The sequence below is a fragment of the Cherax quadricarinatus genome, unplaced genomic scaffold, assembly GCF_038502225.1.
Source record: "Cherax quadricarinatus isolate ZL_2023a unplaced genomic scaffold, ASM3850222v1 Contig442, whole genome shotgun sequence".
Taxonomy (NCBI): domain Eukaryota; kingdom Metazoa; phylum Arthropoda; class Malacostraca; order Decapoda; family Parastacidae; genus Cherax; species Cherax quadricarinatus.
Window position 1 is genome coordinate 13,926 of NW_027195468.1, and position 13,945 is coordinate 27,870.

The 13,945-nt window shown below is 39.9% G+C and overlaps 1 pseudogene; it reads left to right on the forward strand.

Annotated features, from left to right (window-relative positions):
- Window positions 1-939: 939 nt before the first annotated feature.
- LOC128698325 (uncharacterized) lies at window positions 940-13,634 on the forward strand (annotated as a pseudogene).
- The last annotated feature ends 311 nt before the right edge of the window (window positions 13,635-13,945 follow it).

The window sequence follows — 13,945 nt, forward strand, 5'->3', positions numbered from 1 at the left end:
CAAGGAAGGTTCCTTGATGTTGGTGAGGGGCTCTTGATTATAATAATGTGCCTTGCATACTCAAGGAAGGTTCCTTGATGTTGGTGAGGGGCTCTTGATTTAGGGAATTGGATCTGTGCTCCAGTTCCCCGAATTAAGCCTGAATGCCTTCCACATCCCCCCCCAGTCGCTGTATAATCCTCCGGGTTTAGCGCTTCCCCCTTGATTATAATAATAATAATAATCTGAGCCCGGCCCCTCAAGGAAGGTTCCTTGATGTTGGTGAGGGGCTCTTGATTATAATAATGTGCCTTGCATACTCAAGGAAGCTTCCTTGATGTTGGTGAGGGGCTTTTGATTTAGGGAATTGGATCTGTGCTCCAGTTCCCCGAATTAAGCCTGAATGCCTTCCACATCCCCCCCAGGCACTGTATAATCCTCCGGGTTTAGCGCTTCCCCTTGATTATAATAATAATAATTACCCCAGTACTCAAGCAAGCCACGTGAGTAGTCTTCATCGCTTGTGATTCAAGCTCCAAGTCATCCTGAGTGCTCTTTTTCATCCTTGTGGTGTTGTAGTATTTCGTGGGTTTGTTTTTAAGCCAGTCAAGGCATGTGTTAGCCATTGCAGAGGAATTCGATCCTCCCAGAGATGATAACCATTCTGCATATGTAAACCTCACCCTCGCAGAATTGGGTTTAAATGTACATAGTCTGTATAACTAGATGTCCGAGATGAAGTAAATTGTCAACTGTTTGTTATTAACTGATTAGTTTTTTCAGAAATATATTTTTTTTTAACTGTAGTAGGTATCAGCATGCCTCTGGCAAGACGGTGAATGACGGAGTGAGTGTTGATGAAAATGTTTTTCCTGTTTTTGGGCGACCCTGCCTTGGTGGGAAATGGCCCATGTGTTAATAAAAAACAAAATGATTTGTGAATAGCGATAATATTTTTGGTAATTAATGTAATCCCTATTTTGACAGATGTCTCTTGAGAGGCTGGAACTCGATGTTGCACTGAAGCTGGCGTTTGTGCAGAACTCTCTCACCAAAGTGGAAGAATATCGCCAGCACCTCCAGGAAAATGACCAAAAAGTAATTTAAAGCTGTATATTTGATTGCAATCAAAAGTTTCACCATGTTGTACGTTATAGAACACGTTATTGGTCAATTTAAATATATTACACTGTTGAGAATGGGGATAAAAATGTGTGTGTATTCACACATTTACACATCAGTAATCTATTTTTTTTTCATATTAATACAGAATTCCAATGTATTCTCTCCAAGTGTTTGCCACATATAATCGATAAATTAGACACATGTACAACTCTTGGGTATCTTTATTGAGGAAACGTTTCGCCACACAGTGGCTTCATCAGTCCATACAAAGGAGAATCTTGAAGAACAGGAGGAGAATGAGGTAATCAGTCCCTCAACCTTGAGTCAATGTGGTCAGTCCATCTATTCAAGATTGATGGACTGACCACATCGACTCAAGGTTGAGGGACTGATTACCTCATTCTCCTCCTGTTCTTCAAGATTCTCCTACGTATGGACTGATGAAGCCACTGTGTGGCGAAACGTTTCCTCAATAAAGATACCCAAGAGTTGTACATGTGTCTAATTTATCAACATGTCGGTTCTCTGAACCATTCATCTACAAACCACATATAATCGGTGAAGGGCTGTTGATTCTAGAAGTTTGATCTGCTTTCTTCCTTGGGTCACACCTGAATGCCTCCCATTCCCCAGGCACTGTATAACCCCTACAGATTTAGTGCTGACCTAAGTGTAATAATATGTATTCATTGGCACTTCTTTTGAAAGGTTGTTTTGTTGCCTTAGTGCAGATTTGACCAAGCTGTGCACATGCATAAAACTGTGCAGTTGTTCATAATAGTTTTTTCTTTCTTGACTTGCTCTTGATGTTCAGAAAATCACTTAGTTTTTTGTTTTTTACCACGTTGCCAAACTATACAACTTTCTAAATGCACTAATACTTGGGGGTACCATATTTTACAATATGACTCCCACTTGTTAGGAGTACATAATTTCAGTGTGCAGTTCTGGAATTAGTCCCTCATTCTAGGTGCAGTTTTATAACTGTAGTGTAAGTGCACCTCTGGCAAGACAGTGATGGAGTGAATGATGGTGTAGTTTTTTTTTTTTTTTTTTTTTGGGGGGGGGGCACCCTACCTTGGTGGGAAATGACCAGTGTGTTAATAATAAAAAGAAAGATAATAAAATATGTTTAAGCTTTGCATTTTATGGATTACAATTTGAGGGATTTTGTAAGTCTGCCAATACTGTTCATCAGTAGTCCCCCAACCTTTTAGCATGAAAGGGCCAGTTTGCAGAGCCAAGTTTAAAGGATGGCTTCAGTTTCCAGTTTTCTTTTTTTATACATGTAATTATGTACACCAGAAGTGAAATGTGGTTATTAGAGATGGCAATAAGGTTTTGGTGTTATAAACGACATTAAATATTTTGTACTTGTTGACACTGCGCAGTGTGGAGCCTTTGTAAAAGTGAATTCTTGAAGGGCCATATGCAGCCCTTGGGCTGCATGCTGGGGACCCGTGCTGTACAGTCTTAGAAATTTTACTGAATACAGACAGAAGTTGTTATACAGTACATCTACCATGTTTGCAGTTTTGTATAATCACACGTGACCTCACGCAGTGTGGATCTGTTAGCAGAGAATTTTTCAATGAGCCTTTTTATTAATAGGGCCCAGATCAGCATATTCAGTACTGTACTGTTTTTGGGTGTTACTGGATTTTTTTCCCTTTTATGTCCTAATTTGCTTGTTCTGTATTTAGCCTCCCTTGTGTCTCAGTATAAAACTCTTGGAGCAGCCTGAAGGGGACTGTTAAATTGCTTTTATATTCCATGTGAATTTTAAACAAATGATGTGAGAATGTTGTTTCCTAGGAATACAAGAATTGATTGATTATAGATAAAATTCACTTCAGACTTGTTGCTATGAAGATAAAATGATAAGACAATTTATTGATTAAAAATTGCTTTTAGGTAGATATCCTTCTGTATTTTCTTGATTTTGTAACAAATTGACATACATATGAAATCAGTTTAAAGTTGGAGAGCGAAGCTATTGATTTGTACATTGCCAGCTTTGAATACTTTAATTAGGATATATTATGATTTTACTTTTGTAATATTTTTTCAAGGAAATTTGCTAGTGATCAAGTAATGTTGACTTGCATACTTTGGTGAGTTGCCTTGTTAATCAGAGATGTCTAATTTTCAGTTTCCAAATACAGCTATCTATTGCTCTTTTTTTTTTTAGTTGATCATTTATAACAACTTTGATACTTTTAATATAATATTGTTATAAAGTATAAGCTAAGCTTTGCTTATGAAATTTAAGTGTATTAATGTCGGTAGAATTACCGACATTGTTGGGTAAAAGGACATGAGTGCAATTAAGTGCTGATGTGATTGCAGGTAAAGGATGAAATCCACGAGATAGTGGAACGTCACATTGGAGCATTGAGAGGAAGGGAGCGACAGTTGGTACGGCAAGTGGAGGTGAGTTGAATATTTGGGATTGGGAGGGGAGGGATCCTTGAAACAATTTGGTATATTAGCTCATTAATAGATTATCTGACATTATGCCAGGTGACAGTTTGTTCCCTGGAAAGGCTGTAGAAAAAGTTAATTAACCTTAGGTATACAGTAGTAAATGGAAAAGCTACTCTCACTTGACACTATTAACTGTCACATTCTATGTGCGGTATTAAATTCATTGGACAGTTTCTGATCGGTGGGTATGTGACAGTGTATATTTTCAAGGAAGATTACATGACTACTTTGGAGCTCTTGATTCAAGTAATAGGAATGGACTTTCCTTTCTGTGGAGTGAACCTGATTGCATCCCATTCCATAGGTGCTACATGACCACTATGGGTTTAGCTCTCCCTATTAATGTAACTATTAATAAAATAATGGGAATATTTTGTATTAATGTTAGTTACACTATAATTTTAAATGCTTTTCTCAAACTATTGTTAACATTTCAGGTTGTTACAGCTCATCAGACTTGCCTGCTGGGAACTCAGCAAGCTGGGTTAATGCATGGTAAAGGAGCTCTCCTGGCTACACGAGATCTTCTCATGCGTTGCACTGAGGCTGATACTAGCACCCTTGAGAAGATTAAAGTGGATGATATGGATTGGTAAGTTGAGCAGTGTATGTGGGTTAAGGCTAATTTTGGGGAAGGGTCTGTTTCTCATCAGAGAAGGAAACCCATTTCTCTACTTGATATTGCTAAAGTGTGTAATTACTGGAATGTGTTGTTGATTCACATAGGTTAGACAACCCCCCATACATTTTAGAATGCAAGCACTGTACTTGTCCACAAAACTGGCTAGTCAGGTTTCCAGAATTCTTTCTTCACATTACAAATCATGTGAAATATCCATTCATAACTGCCGTCATTCACAGTGGTAGTGTGAGCAATGGTTGCCCTACCTCGGTGGGAGACTGCTAGTGTGCTGAATGTGAAAGCACTAAGGTCTCAACTCCTTTCTCATCCTTTGTTTCTGACCCCTTTTTGGGGCACCATTTATACCATTTTTCATTCCAGTGAATTTCAGTATTTTCATTAACCCTCTCCCCCCAACATCAGCCTTCTCCCACCCTAAAACAAAAAATTATAAAGTTTTCTCTTTTACATTTAGTAATTTATACAGGAGAGTTTCGTCAGTTGCATGCTTTCGGATTTAAGTAGTTGTCAAATTTTCTGCATTATTTTTACACTTCCATACATGTTTTGGACGAGCTTTTCATTGCCTCCAGTGATATTCTTGTCAGTAGTTAGTGTTCTTCACACGTATTCAAGTTTTTGGCATTACTATTGAATGCATTGCCGCTCCTGACATACCTGTGAACAGTTTTGAGGGTTTGTATTCTTTGTCAGTCTGGCTTGAGGCCAGGTTTCCATGTTGACTGTTTAGTCTAGGTTGTTTCTGCTAGCAGCTTACAGGCATACATAGACATTACAACCTGGCTGATCTGGCACCATTTTTGCATCAATTTACATACTGTACCTCTTTCCACAGACTTGCATACATTGCCTTGTTTCAATAAAAACATTTTTGGATATTTCTTTGCCTTTCTAGATCTCTTCTTTTATTGTAATTCATTCTTCCAATCACTTTATGAATTAGCTGCCTGCCCAACACTTTACCTGGAGTATTTAACAGAATTATGACCTTAAAATTCTCAGTATTTTTTTTTATCCTTACGTACAAAGGAACCACACTCACTTTGACTCGTTTTAGTCTCCGTCCCTTCTTGGACCTTTTTTTTTTTTTTTTTTTTTTTTTATACTTCAACGGCCATTGCACACTAAGGCAAGGTGACCCAAAAGAGGAAACACATTCACCATCATTAACTGTTGCCAGAAGTATGTCTGTTAAGATTCATGACTGTTCATCCTTTCAGGTCTCATTTGTAAGCACTTATTTTCTAGAACTTGTGATCCTCATGTCAGACTGTCTTTTTAATATAAACTTCAGTATTTCTTTTGTTATTGCTGCATTTATGGCTTGGTTTGTGAGCGCTTGTGAATTTTTTGAAAGAACATTTGCTCAAGAATTATTATTATTTTGTGTATCACGCTGGCTGTCTCCCACCAAGGGAGGGTGAACTAAAATAGACTAGTTATTTCTTTTTAAATTTAGTAATTTATACAGAAGGGGTTACTAGCCTTTTGCTCCTGGCATTTTAGTTGCTTCTTACGACATACATGACTTAAGGAGGAAGTACTCTGTACCACTTCCCCACGGAGATGATTATAACAAGTACAGGTGGGCCCTGCTTTACAGCATTTTTCTAATGCAGCAGTTTTCAGTTATACCCATTCTATATTTCTTCAGACTTCCCACAATAAATATATTAATTTTTTGTTCTTTGTTGGGTCCTTATTCATCCACATTAATTGCACATAGTGGGCAGTTCTTCTAAAATGTGGATTAGGTGGTCAGCAGCTTATTGTATTGGAGGTGAGGATTCCATTCTTATATTCTTTTGTAATGTGAATAACTTACAGCTTGAAGGATGTTGTACATGTGAAGCGTGTGGCAGTACAGTTGGACGAGACTGCACTCTGCTCTGCTATTTCGGAATTTGGTTCTGTCCAGCTGCCAGATGCTATCACTCACCACCCATCACCTGTCATCCCAGCAAAGTAAGTTCCCTATTTTTGTCAGATATATCCATGTTGTGGCTTTCAAGAAAAATACTTTGTGGATGCTGCTTGGCATTGGATGACAGCAGGGGCATTGTGGTTGTGGCAAGTTTGCATGTACTGTATACTCTTTTGAGTTTGGAACCTCATGTAGGGTTGTCAAGTATTTCTGGAGAGTTGCTAACTTAGAATTGAATAACGGTGCATATGTTTTGATAGCACTGTATATTTTTACATATTTAGATGCATACAATGAAATGGAGCAATGGTTTTGGTAATTTGTACAGGAGAAGGGGTTACCAGCCCCTTGCTCCTGGCATTTTAGTTGCCTCTTACAACATGCATGGCTTACGGAGGAATTCTTTTCCGCTTCACTATGGAGACGAGAGGAAATAAACACGAACAAGAACTATTAAGAAAATAGAAGAAAACCCAGATGGATGGATGGATGTGTGTGGGTGATTGTGTGTGCCTGTATGTGCATGTGTAGTGTGACCTAAGTAAGTAGAAGTAGCAAGATATATCTGTTATCCTGCGTGTTTATGAAAGAGAGAGAAGACACCAACAACCCTACCATTATGTAAAGCAATTGCAGGTTTCTGCTTTACACATATTTGGCAGGACAGAAGTATCTCCCTGGGTGGTTGCTATCTACTAACCTACTACTTGGGAATTTGTCAAATATCATTGCAAAATCTGTGTAGACCACATCTGTGTTTTGGTTATCTTCCAATGTCAGTGATGTAATGATCTGATATTTGTGACAGGCATGTTTTTCCTTCTCTAAATCCATGGAGAATCTGACCCAGATGCTGCATGCCTGAACATGTCATCTGCCTCTAAAGTTAGGAGTGGAATAAAAAAAAAATTGTCATTATTATACCATAGGAGGAAAATTGGTTAATAATTTATCCCTGCAATCCTTGTGGAGACTGTAATTCATACAGTAATTTATAAAACTCTTAATATCTTAAATTAACTTTCTTATTCTATGTCATACTTGTGAATACAGTGGTATGCCAAGTTCCGTTCAGCTCCCAACTCTAACAGTTATGTAAGTGTATTATTGTAAGTCCTTTTGTAGGTGTATTTTTGGGGGTCTGAAACGGACTAATCTAATTTATACATTATTCCTTTAGGGAACAAATTTATTTGGTAACGGCATTCAAACAGCTTTCTGGAATGAATTATTGCTGAAACTCGGGCTGTGTTATTGTGGCTTGTGCAAGTAGGAGGGCTCTGCTGTGCACAGCAGATGTATAAATCATTCTTCCTCTTTTATTTTCCGTGATATTTTGTATTTTGGATATGGTGTAATAGACTAGAAATCTGGTAATAAGTTTCTTGATCATTGGAACATGTTCAAACTATTTACATTTATTGTACATTGGGAAAACAAGCTGTATACATCTCTGATTCATCCTAATTGAGATGTATTATATCTTGTTTACTGAATATCTTTGTTATTTTCTAAATGCAAAATTAATGGATCAGGTGTGTGTACTAGGTGATATATTGACAGTGCAGCTCAAGTTGGAGGTTGTGTGTGCAATGGGCTTGGACATCCAGCAGGCATGAGAGTGAGTGTGTGTACTCACCTAGTTGTACTCACCTAGTTGAGGTTGCGGGGGTCGAGTCCGAGCTCCTGGCCCCGCCTCTTCACTGATCGCTACTAGGTCACTCTCCCTGAGCCGTGAGCTTTATCGTACCTCTGCTTAAAGCTATGTATGGATCCTGCCTCCACTACATCGCTTCCCAAACTATTCCACTTACTGACTACTCTGTGGCTGAAGAAATACTTCCTAACATCCCTGTGATTCATCTGTGTCTTTAGCTTCCAACTGTGTCCCCTTGTTACTGTGTCCAATCTCTGGAACATCCTGTTTTTGTCCACCTTGTCAATTCCTCTCAGTATTTTGTATGTCGTTATCATGTCCCCCCTATCTCTCCTGTCCTCCAGTGTCGTCAGGTTGATTTCCCTTAACCTCTCCTCGTAGGACATACCTCTTAGCTCTGGGACTAGTCTTGTTGCAAACCTTTGCACTTTCTCTAGTTTCTTTACGTGCTTGGCTAGGTGTGGGTTCCAAACTGGTGCCGCATACTCCAATATGGGCCTAACGTATACGGTGTACAGGGTCCTGAACGATTCCTTATTAAGATGTCGGAATGCTGTTCTGAGGTTTGCTAGGCGCCCATATGCTGCAGCAGTTATTTGGTTGATGTGCGCTTCAGGAGATGTGCCTGGTGTTATACTCACCCCAAGATCTTTTTCCTTGAGTGAGGTTTGTAGTCTCTGACCCCCTAGACTGTACTCCGTCTGCGGCCTTCTTTGCCCTTCCCCAATCTTCATGACTTTGCACTTGGTGGGATTGAACTCCAGGAGCCAATTGCTGGACCAGTTCTGCAGCCTGTCCAGATCCCTTTGTAGTTCTGCCTGGTCTTCGATCGAGTGTATTCTTCTCATCAACTTCACGTCATCTGCAAACAGGGACACCTCAGAGTCTATTCCTTCCGTCATGTCGTGTGTGTGTGTGTGTGTGTGTGTGTGTACTCACCTAATCGTACTCGCCTAATTGTGGTTGCAGGGGTCGAGACTCAGCTCCTGGCCCCGCCTCTTCACTGATTGCTACTGGGTCCTCTCTCTCTCTGCTTCGTGAGCTTTGTCATACCTCTTCTTAAAACTATGTATGGTTCCTGCCTCCACTACTTCACTTGCTAGGCTATTCCACTTGCTGACAACTCTATGACTGAAGAAATACTTCCTAACGTCCCTGTGACTCGTCTGAGTCTTCAGCTTCCAGTTGTGACCCCTTGTCCCTGTGTCCCCTCTCTGGAACATCCTATCTCTGTCCACCTTGTCTATTCCCCGCAGTATCTTGTATGTCGTTATCATGTCTCCCCTGACCCTTCTGTCCTCCAGTGTCGTCAGTCCGATTTCCCTTAACCTTTCCTCGTACGACATTCCCTTGAGCTCTGGGACTAGCCTTGTTGCAAACCTTTGTACTTTCTCTAACTTCCTGACGTGCTTGACCAGGTGTGGGTTCCAGACTGGTGCTGCATACTCCAGTATGGGCCTAACATACACAGTGTACAGTGTCTTGAACGATTCCTTATTAAGGTATCGGAACGCTATTCTCAGGTTTGCCAGGCACCCGTATGCTGCAGCGGTTATTTGGTTGATGTGTGCCTCCGGTGATGTGCTCGGTGTTATGGTCACCCCAAGGTCTTTCTCCCTGAGTGAGGTCTGTAGTCTTTGTCCACCTAGCCTATACTCTGTCTGCAGTCTTCTTTGCCCCTCCCCAATCTTCATGACTTTGCATTTGGCTGGATTGAATTCGAGAAGCCAGTTACTGGACCACATGTCCAGCCTGTCCAGGTCTCTTTGCAGTCCTGCCTCATCCTCGTCCGATTTAATTCTTCTCATCAACTTCACATCATCTGCGAACAGGGACACTTCAGAGTCTATTCCTTCCATCATGTCGTTCACATATCAAAAATAGCACTGGTCCTAGAACTGACCCCTGTGGGACCTCGCTCGTGACAGGCGCCCACTGTGATACCTCTTCACGTACCATGACTTGTTGCTGCCTCCCTGTCAGGTATTCCCTTATCCACTGCAGTGCCCTCCCTTTTACATGCGCCTGATCCTCCAGCTTCTGCACTAATCTCTTGTGGGGAACTGTGTCAAAGGCCTTCCTGCAGTTTAGGAAAACGCAATCTACCCACCCCTCTCTCTCGTGTCTTACTTCTGTTACCTTGTCATAAAACTCCAGGAGGTTTGTGATACAAGATTTGCCTTCCATGAACCCATGCTGGTTTTCATTTATAATCTTGTTCCTTTCCAGGTGTTCGACCACTCTCCTCCTGATAATCTTCTCCATAACTTTGCACACAATACATGTCAGAGACACAGGTCTGTAGTTTAGTGCCTCGTTTCTGTTTCCTTTCTTAAATATGGGGACTACATTAGCTGTCTTCCATTTCTCAGGTAGTTGCCCAGTTTCAAGGGATGTGTTGAAGATTGTGGTTAGAGGCACGCACAGCATCTCTGCTCCTTCTCTAAGGACCTATGGGGAGATGTTGTCCGGTCCCATCGCCTTTGAGGTGTCAAGGTCACTTAAGAGCTTCTTCACCTCCTCCTCAGTTGTTCGTATGTCATCCAACACTTGTTGGTATATTCCCTCTTGATGTTCCCTTCTGTGCTGTCACCTCCTCCTCAGTTGTTCGTATGTCATCCAACACTTGTTGGTATATTCCCTCTTGATGTTCCCTTCTGTGCTGTCTTCCCACAGCCCTTCCTGTCTCTACTGTAAAAACTTCCTTATATCTCCTGTTCAGCTCCTCACATACCTCCTGATCATTTCTTGTGAGTTCTCCACCTTCTGTCCTTAATCTGATCACCTGGTCTTTGACTGTTGTCTTCCTCCTGATGTGGCTATACAACAGTTTCGGGTCAGTCTTGATTCTCGATGCTATGTCATTTTCATACTGTCGCTGGGCCTCCCTCCTTACGTGTGCGTACTCATTCCTGGCTCTGCGACTGATCTCCCTATTTTCGTGTGTTCTCTGCCTTCTGTACTTTTTCCATTCTCTATTGCACTTTGTTTTTGCCTCCTTACACCGTCGGGTAAACCAGGGGCTCGTTCTGGTCTTCCCGTTGTTACTGTTGCCCTTGGGAATAAACCTTTCCACTGCCTCCTTGCATTTTGTTGTTACATATTCCATCATTTCATTTACTGGTTGTGAAGGGATTCAGGGAAACTGGTTAGCTGGATTTGAGTTCTAGAGATGGGAAGTACAATGCCTGCACTTTAAGGGAGGCATTAGAGATATTAACTGTTTTGAGGGACGTCTGAACTGTTGTATCTGCACACCTCTGGCACGACAGTGATAGTGTGAATGGTGGTGAAAGTGATTCTTTTCTCGGGTCACCCTGCCTCAGTGGGAGACAGCCATCATGTTTCTTCTTTCAATGTACCGGCCGTATCCCACCGAGGTGTGGTGGCCCAAAAGGAAAAACAAAAGTTTCTCCTTTTACATTTAGTAATATATACAGGAGAAGGGGTTACTAATCCCTTGCTCCTGGCATTTTAGTCGCCTCTTACAACACGCATGGCTTACGGAGGAAGAATTCTGTTCCACTTCCCCATGGAGGTAAGAGGAAATAAACAAGAACTAGAAAGAAAATAGAAGAAAACTGAGAGGGGTGTGTATATGTATGCTTGTACATGTTTGTGTAATGTGTAGCAAGACGTACCTGAAATCTTGCATGTGTATGAGACAAAAAAAAAAAGACACCAACAATCCTACCATCGTGTAAAACAGTTACAGGCTTCTGTTTTACACTCGCTTGGCAGGACGGTAGTACCTCCCTGGGTGGTTGCTGTCTATCAACCTACTACCTAGTAGCCATCATGTTTAAAAATGAAGAATTAGATGCAAAGTTTAGGTTAGTAAGATTCTGTAATAATTGTGCTTTTTCAGAGTTGAGGAATATGAAGATGATGAACATGATGTGTTGCACAAGAGTGTTGCTGGAGCAGCTTCTGGGCCAGACACACCTGTGCGCATCACTGTCCAGTTACCTTGTCTGTCAAATCAAAATTGGCTTGCTCAACAGAAGGAACAAAATTTCAGTTCAGCTGACTCCTCAAAGGTATATATTTTGTGTGCATATTTAATTAAACTTCCATTGAACACAAAACGTCGTTGTGTGTTCATCTACAAAGCTAAAAAAAAAAAAAAAAAAGTCATAGGTAGTACATTATCTTATTGTTAAGTGAAGACTTAAAAAAATATTCTGCTAAGATAAATGCAGAAATAAAACCTATACATTCTTGTGCAAGCTAGTAGGTATTTATTCCCTCTCCCTCCTATTTTATCCTTTGGTATTACTTTACTGTTTTAGTTCTTAGCCCTTTGATACCAAGTAGTATTCATAAACCATTAAATAAATAAATTAAATAAATAAATGGCTTAGGTTAGAGATCTAATGTAAAAATTTGAATATATTTGTAGATCCTGGTATGCGAGATCGAGCCTTTGTTGCTATTGCGTGCATCTATATGTTTGCTTATGGAAACTCTAACAGGCTTTAAAGTAACAGTTCATGTGACTGCTTAATGTTTGAGTATGTAACTCTTCAGAAGAGAGATATAATGCTTATGTATCTTAGTTTCATTTTCAAACAGAATCATGCCTAGTCAAGGTTAGCTATTTCTGTGGTAACTTGAGAATGCCTCTTTGTTTTGACTTGATACTATACCTTTAAATGTTAACAATACTATCACACACATGGCTCCAAGGTACATAAGTGTTTGATTATGACTAGTTAGCTCATTGCTTCACAAGCTACAGACCCTTATGGTTTTAGTACTTAGTTATGATGATAATCCACAACCTACATGATCAGGCCTCTCACAACCCCCTCCATTTATTTTATTTGTTACTTCTCAAAATCTGGGGAAAAGGGATTCCAGTTAAAATGTCCAGCACCTTTATTATTTATTGAGAGTAGACATTTCTTAATAAAAATAATTTGTGCAATTCTTTTGAGATTTGATACATGGCTATAGGGGTTATTGGCATCTGAAGATACCTTTTTCTTTTACAAAGGGATAATTTAGCAGTTGTAGTTTATCAGTTTTACACCTATATTGATTTAGTTTTATTGATGTAGCTGCACCACTTCATTTTTTTCTTGGTATTTTGCTGTACACATGAGATTCAGCAATAGGCATCAGATTTGTTAAATTAGGTTTTCTTTCTTTTATAGGATAACTGCAGTTCACTATCAGTCTGAGCATAGTACATGTAGTTCCATACTTACTCACATGACAAAGATATTTAATTCTGAAAATGCTTCGTGGCTGTTGCAGAAGCAGGACTCTGTTCTGCCAGTACCTACAAAGCGTGCAATGCATGAAGTTCCAGGAGGCAAGTGGCTAAGACTGAAGTCCGGGCCTCCAGTAGCCCAAACTCCACGAATTTAACTTGCCACACATTCCAACATCTGGCTTCTTCATAAGCTCAAAAGTCAGAAAGATAATGAAAAAGATAATATGGATGTGGAGAACAATAATGAAAAGGAAAATAGAATAATGACAATTATCTTCTTTAGAGCCAGAGGCTCTAAAGAAGATAATTGTAGACTCAAACATTGAATCTCAAGGTAGGAGTTCAACTTTCAGAAACATGTCCTCCACAAGTATGGTAAGTGGATACTCTCCCAGTGGGCAGTCTTGGCTGTTATCAAAAAAGCATGTTAACAGTCTACAAATTCAAGACAAAATAGAAGAGATGAGAGCCTCTAACAAAAAGCAATGGTTGAGTTACTCGCCAGGTAAAAGCCCAGTAATAAAAAAGAGTGGAACCCCAAGTCTACCCCATTTACCAGAAGATGTGACGTCAGTGCCACTTGCTGGAATCAATAGCTGCTTATTGAAAAATATTTCTTAAAGATGTTTATAGGATAGACTGATGAAATTTGTTTTATTTTTGTGATTTTTTTTTTAAGTTCTCACTAATGTTATCCACTTTGAAAATATAGTTCTTGGCACAGTGTGAGCTATGAAGTAATGCTTGAAGCCTTATATTGGAACAAGTACAGTGTATATGATTTCGGTATTGAAAAGAAAATTGGACATTTAAATGTAAATATAATAAATTTAACATTATTGGAATACTTACAGGATATATTTCAATAAATATTTTAGATTAACTTGCTAGTATTCTCATGATGCTGTC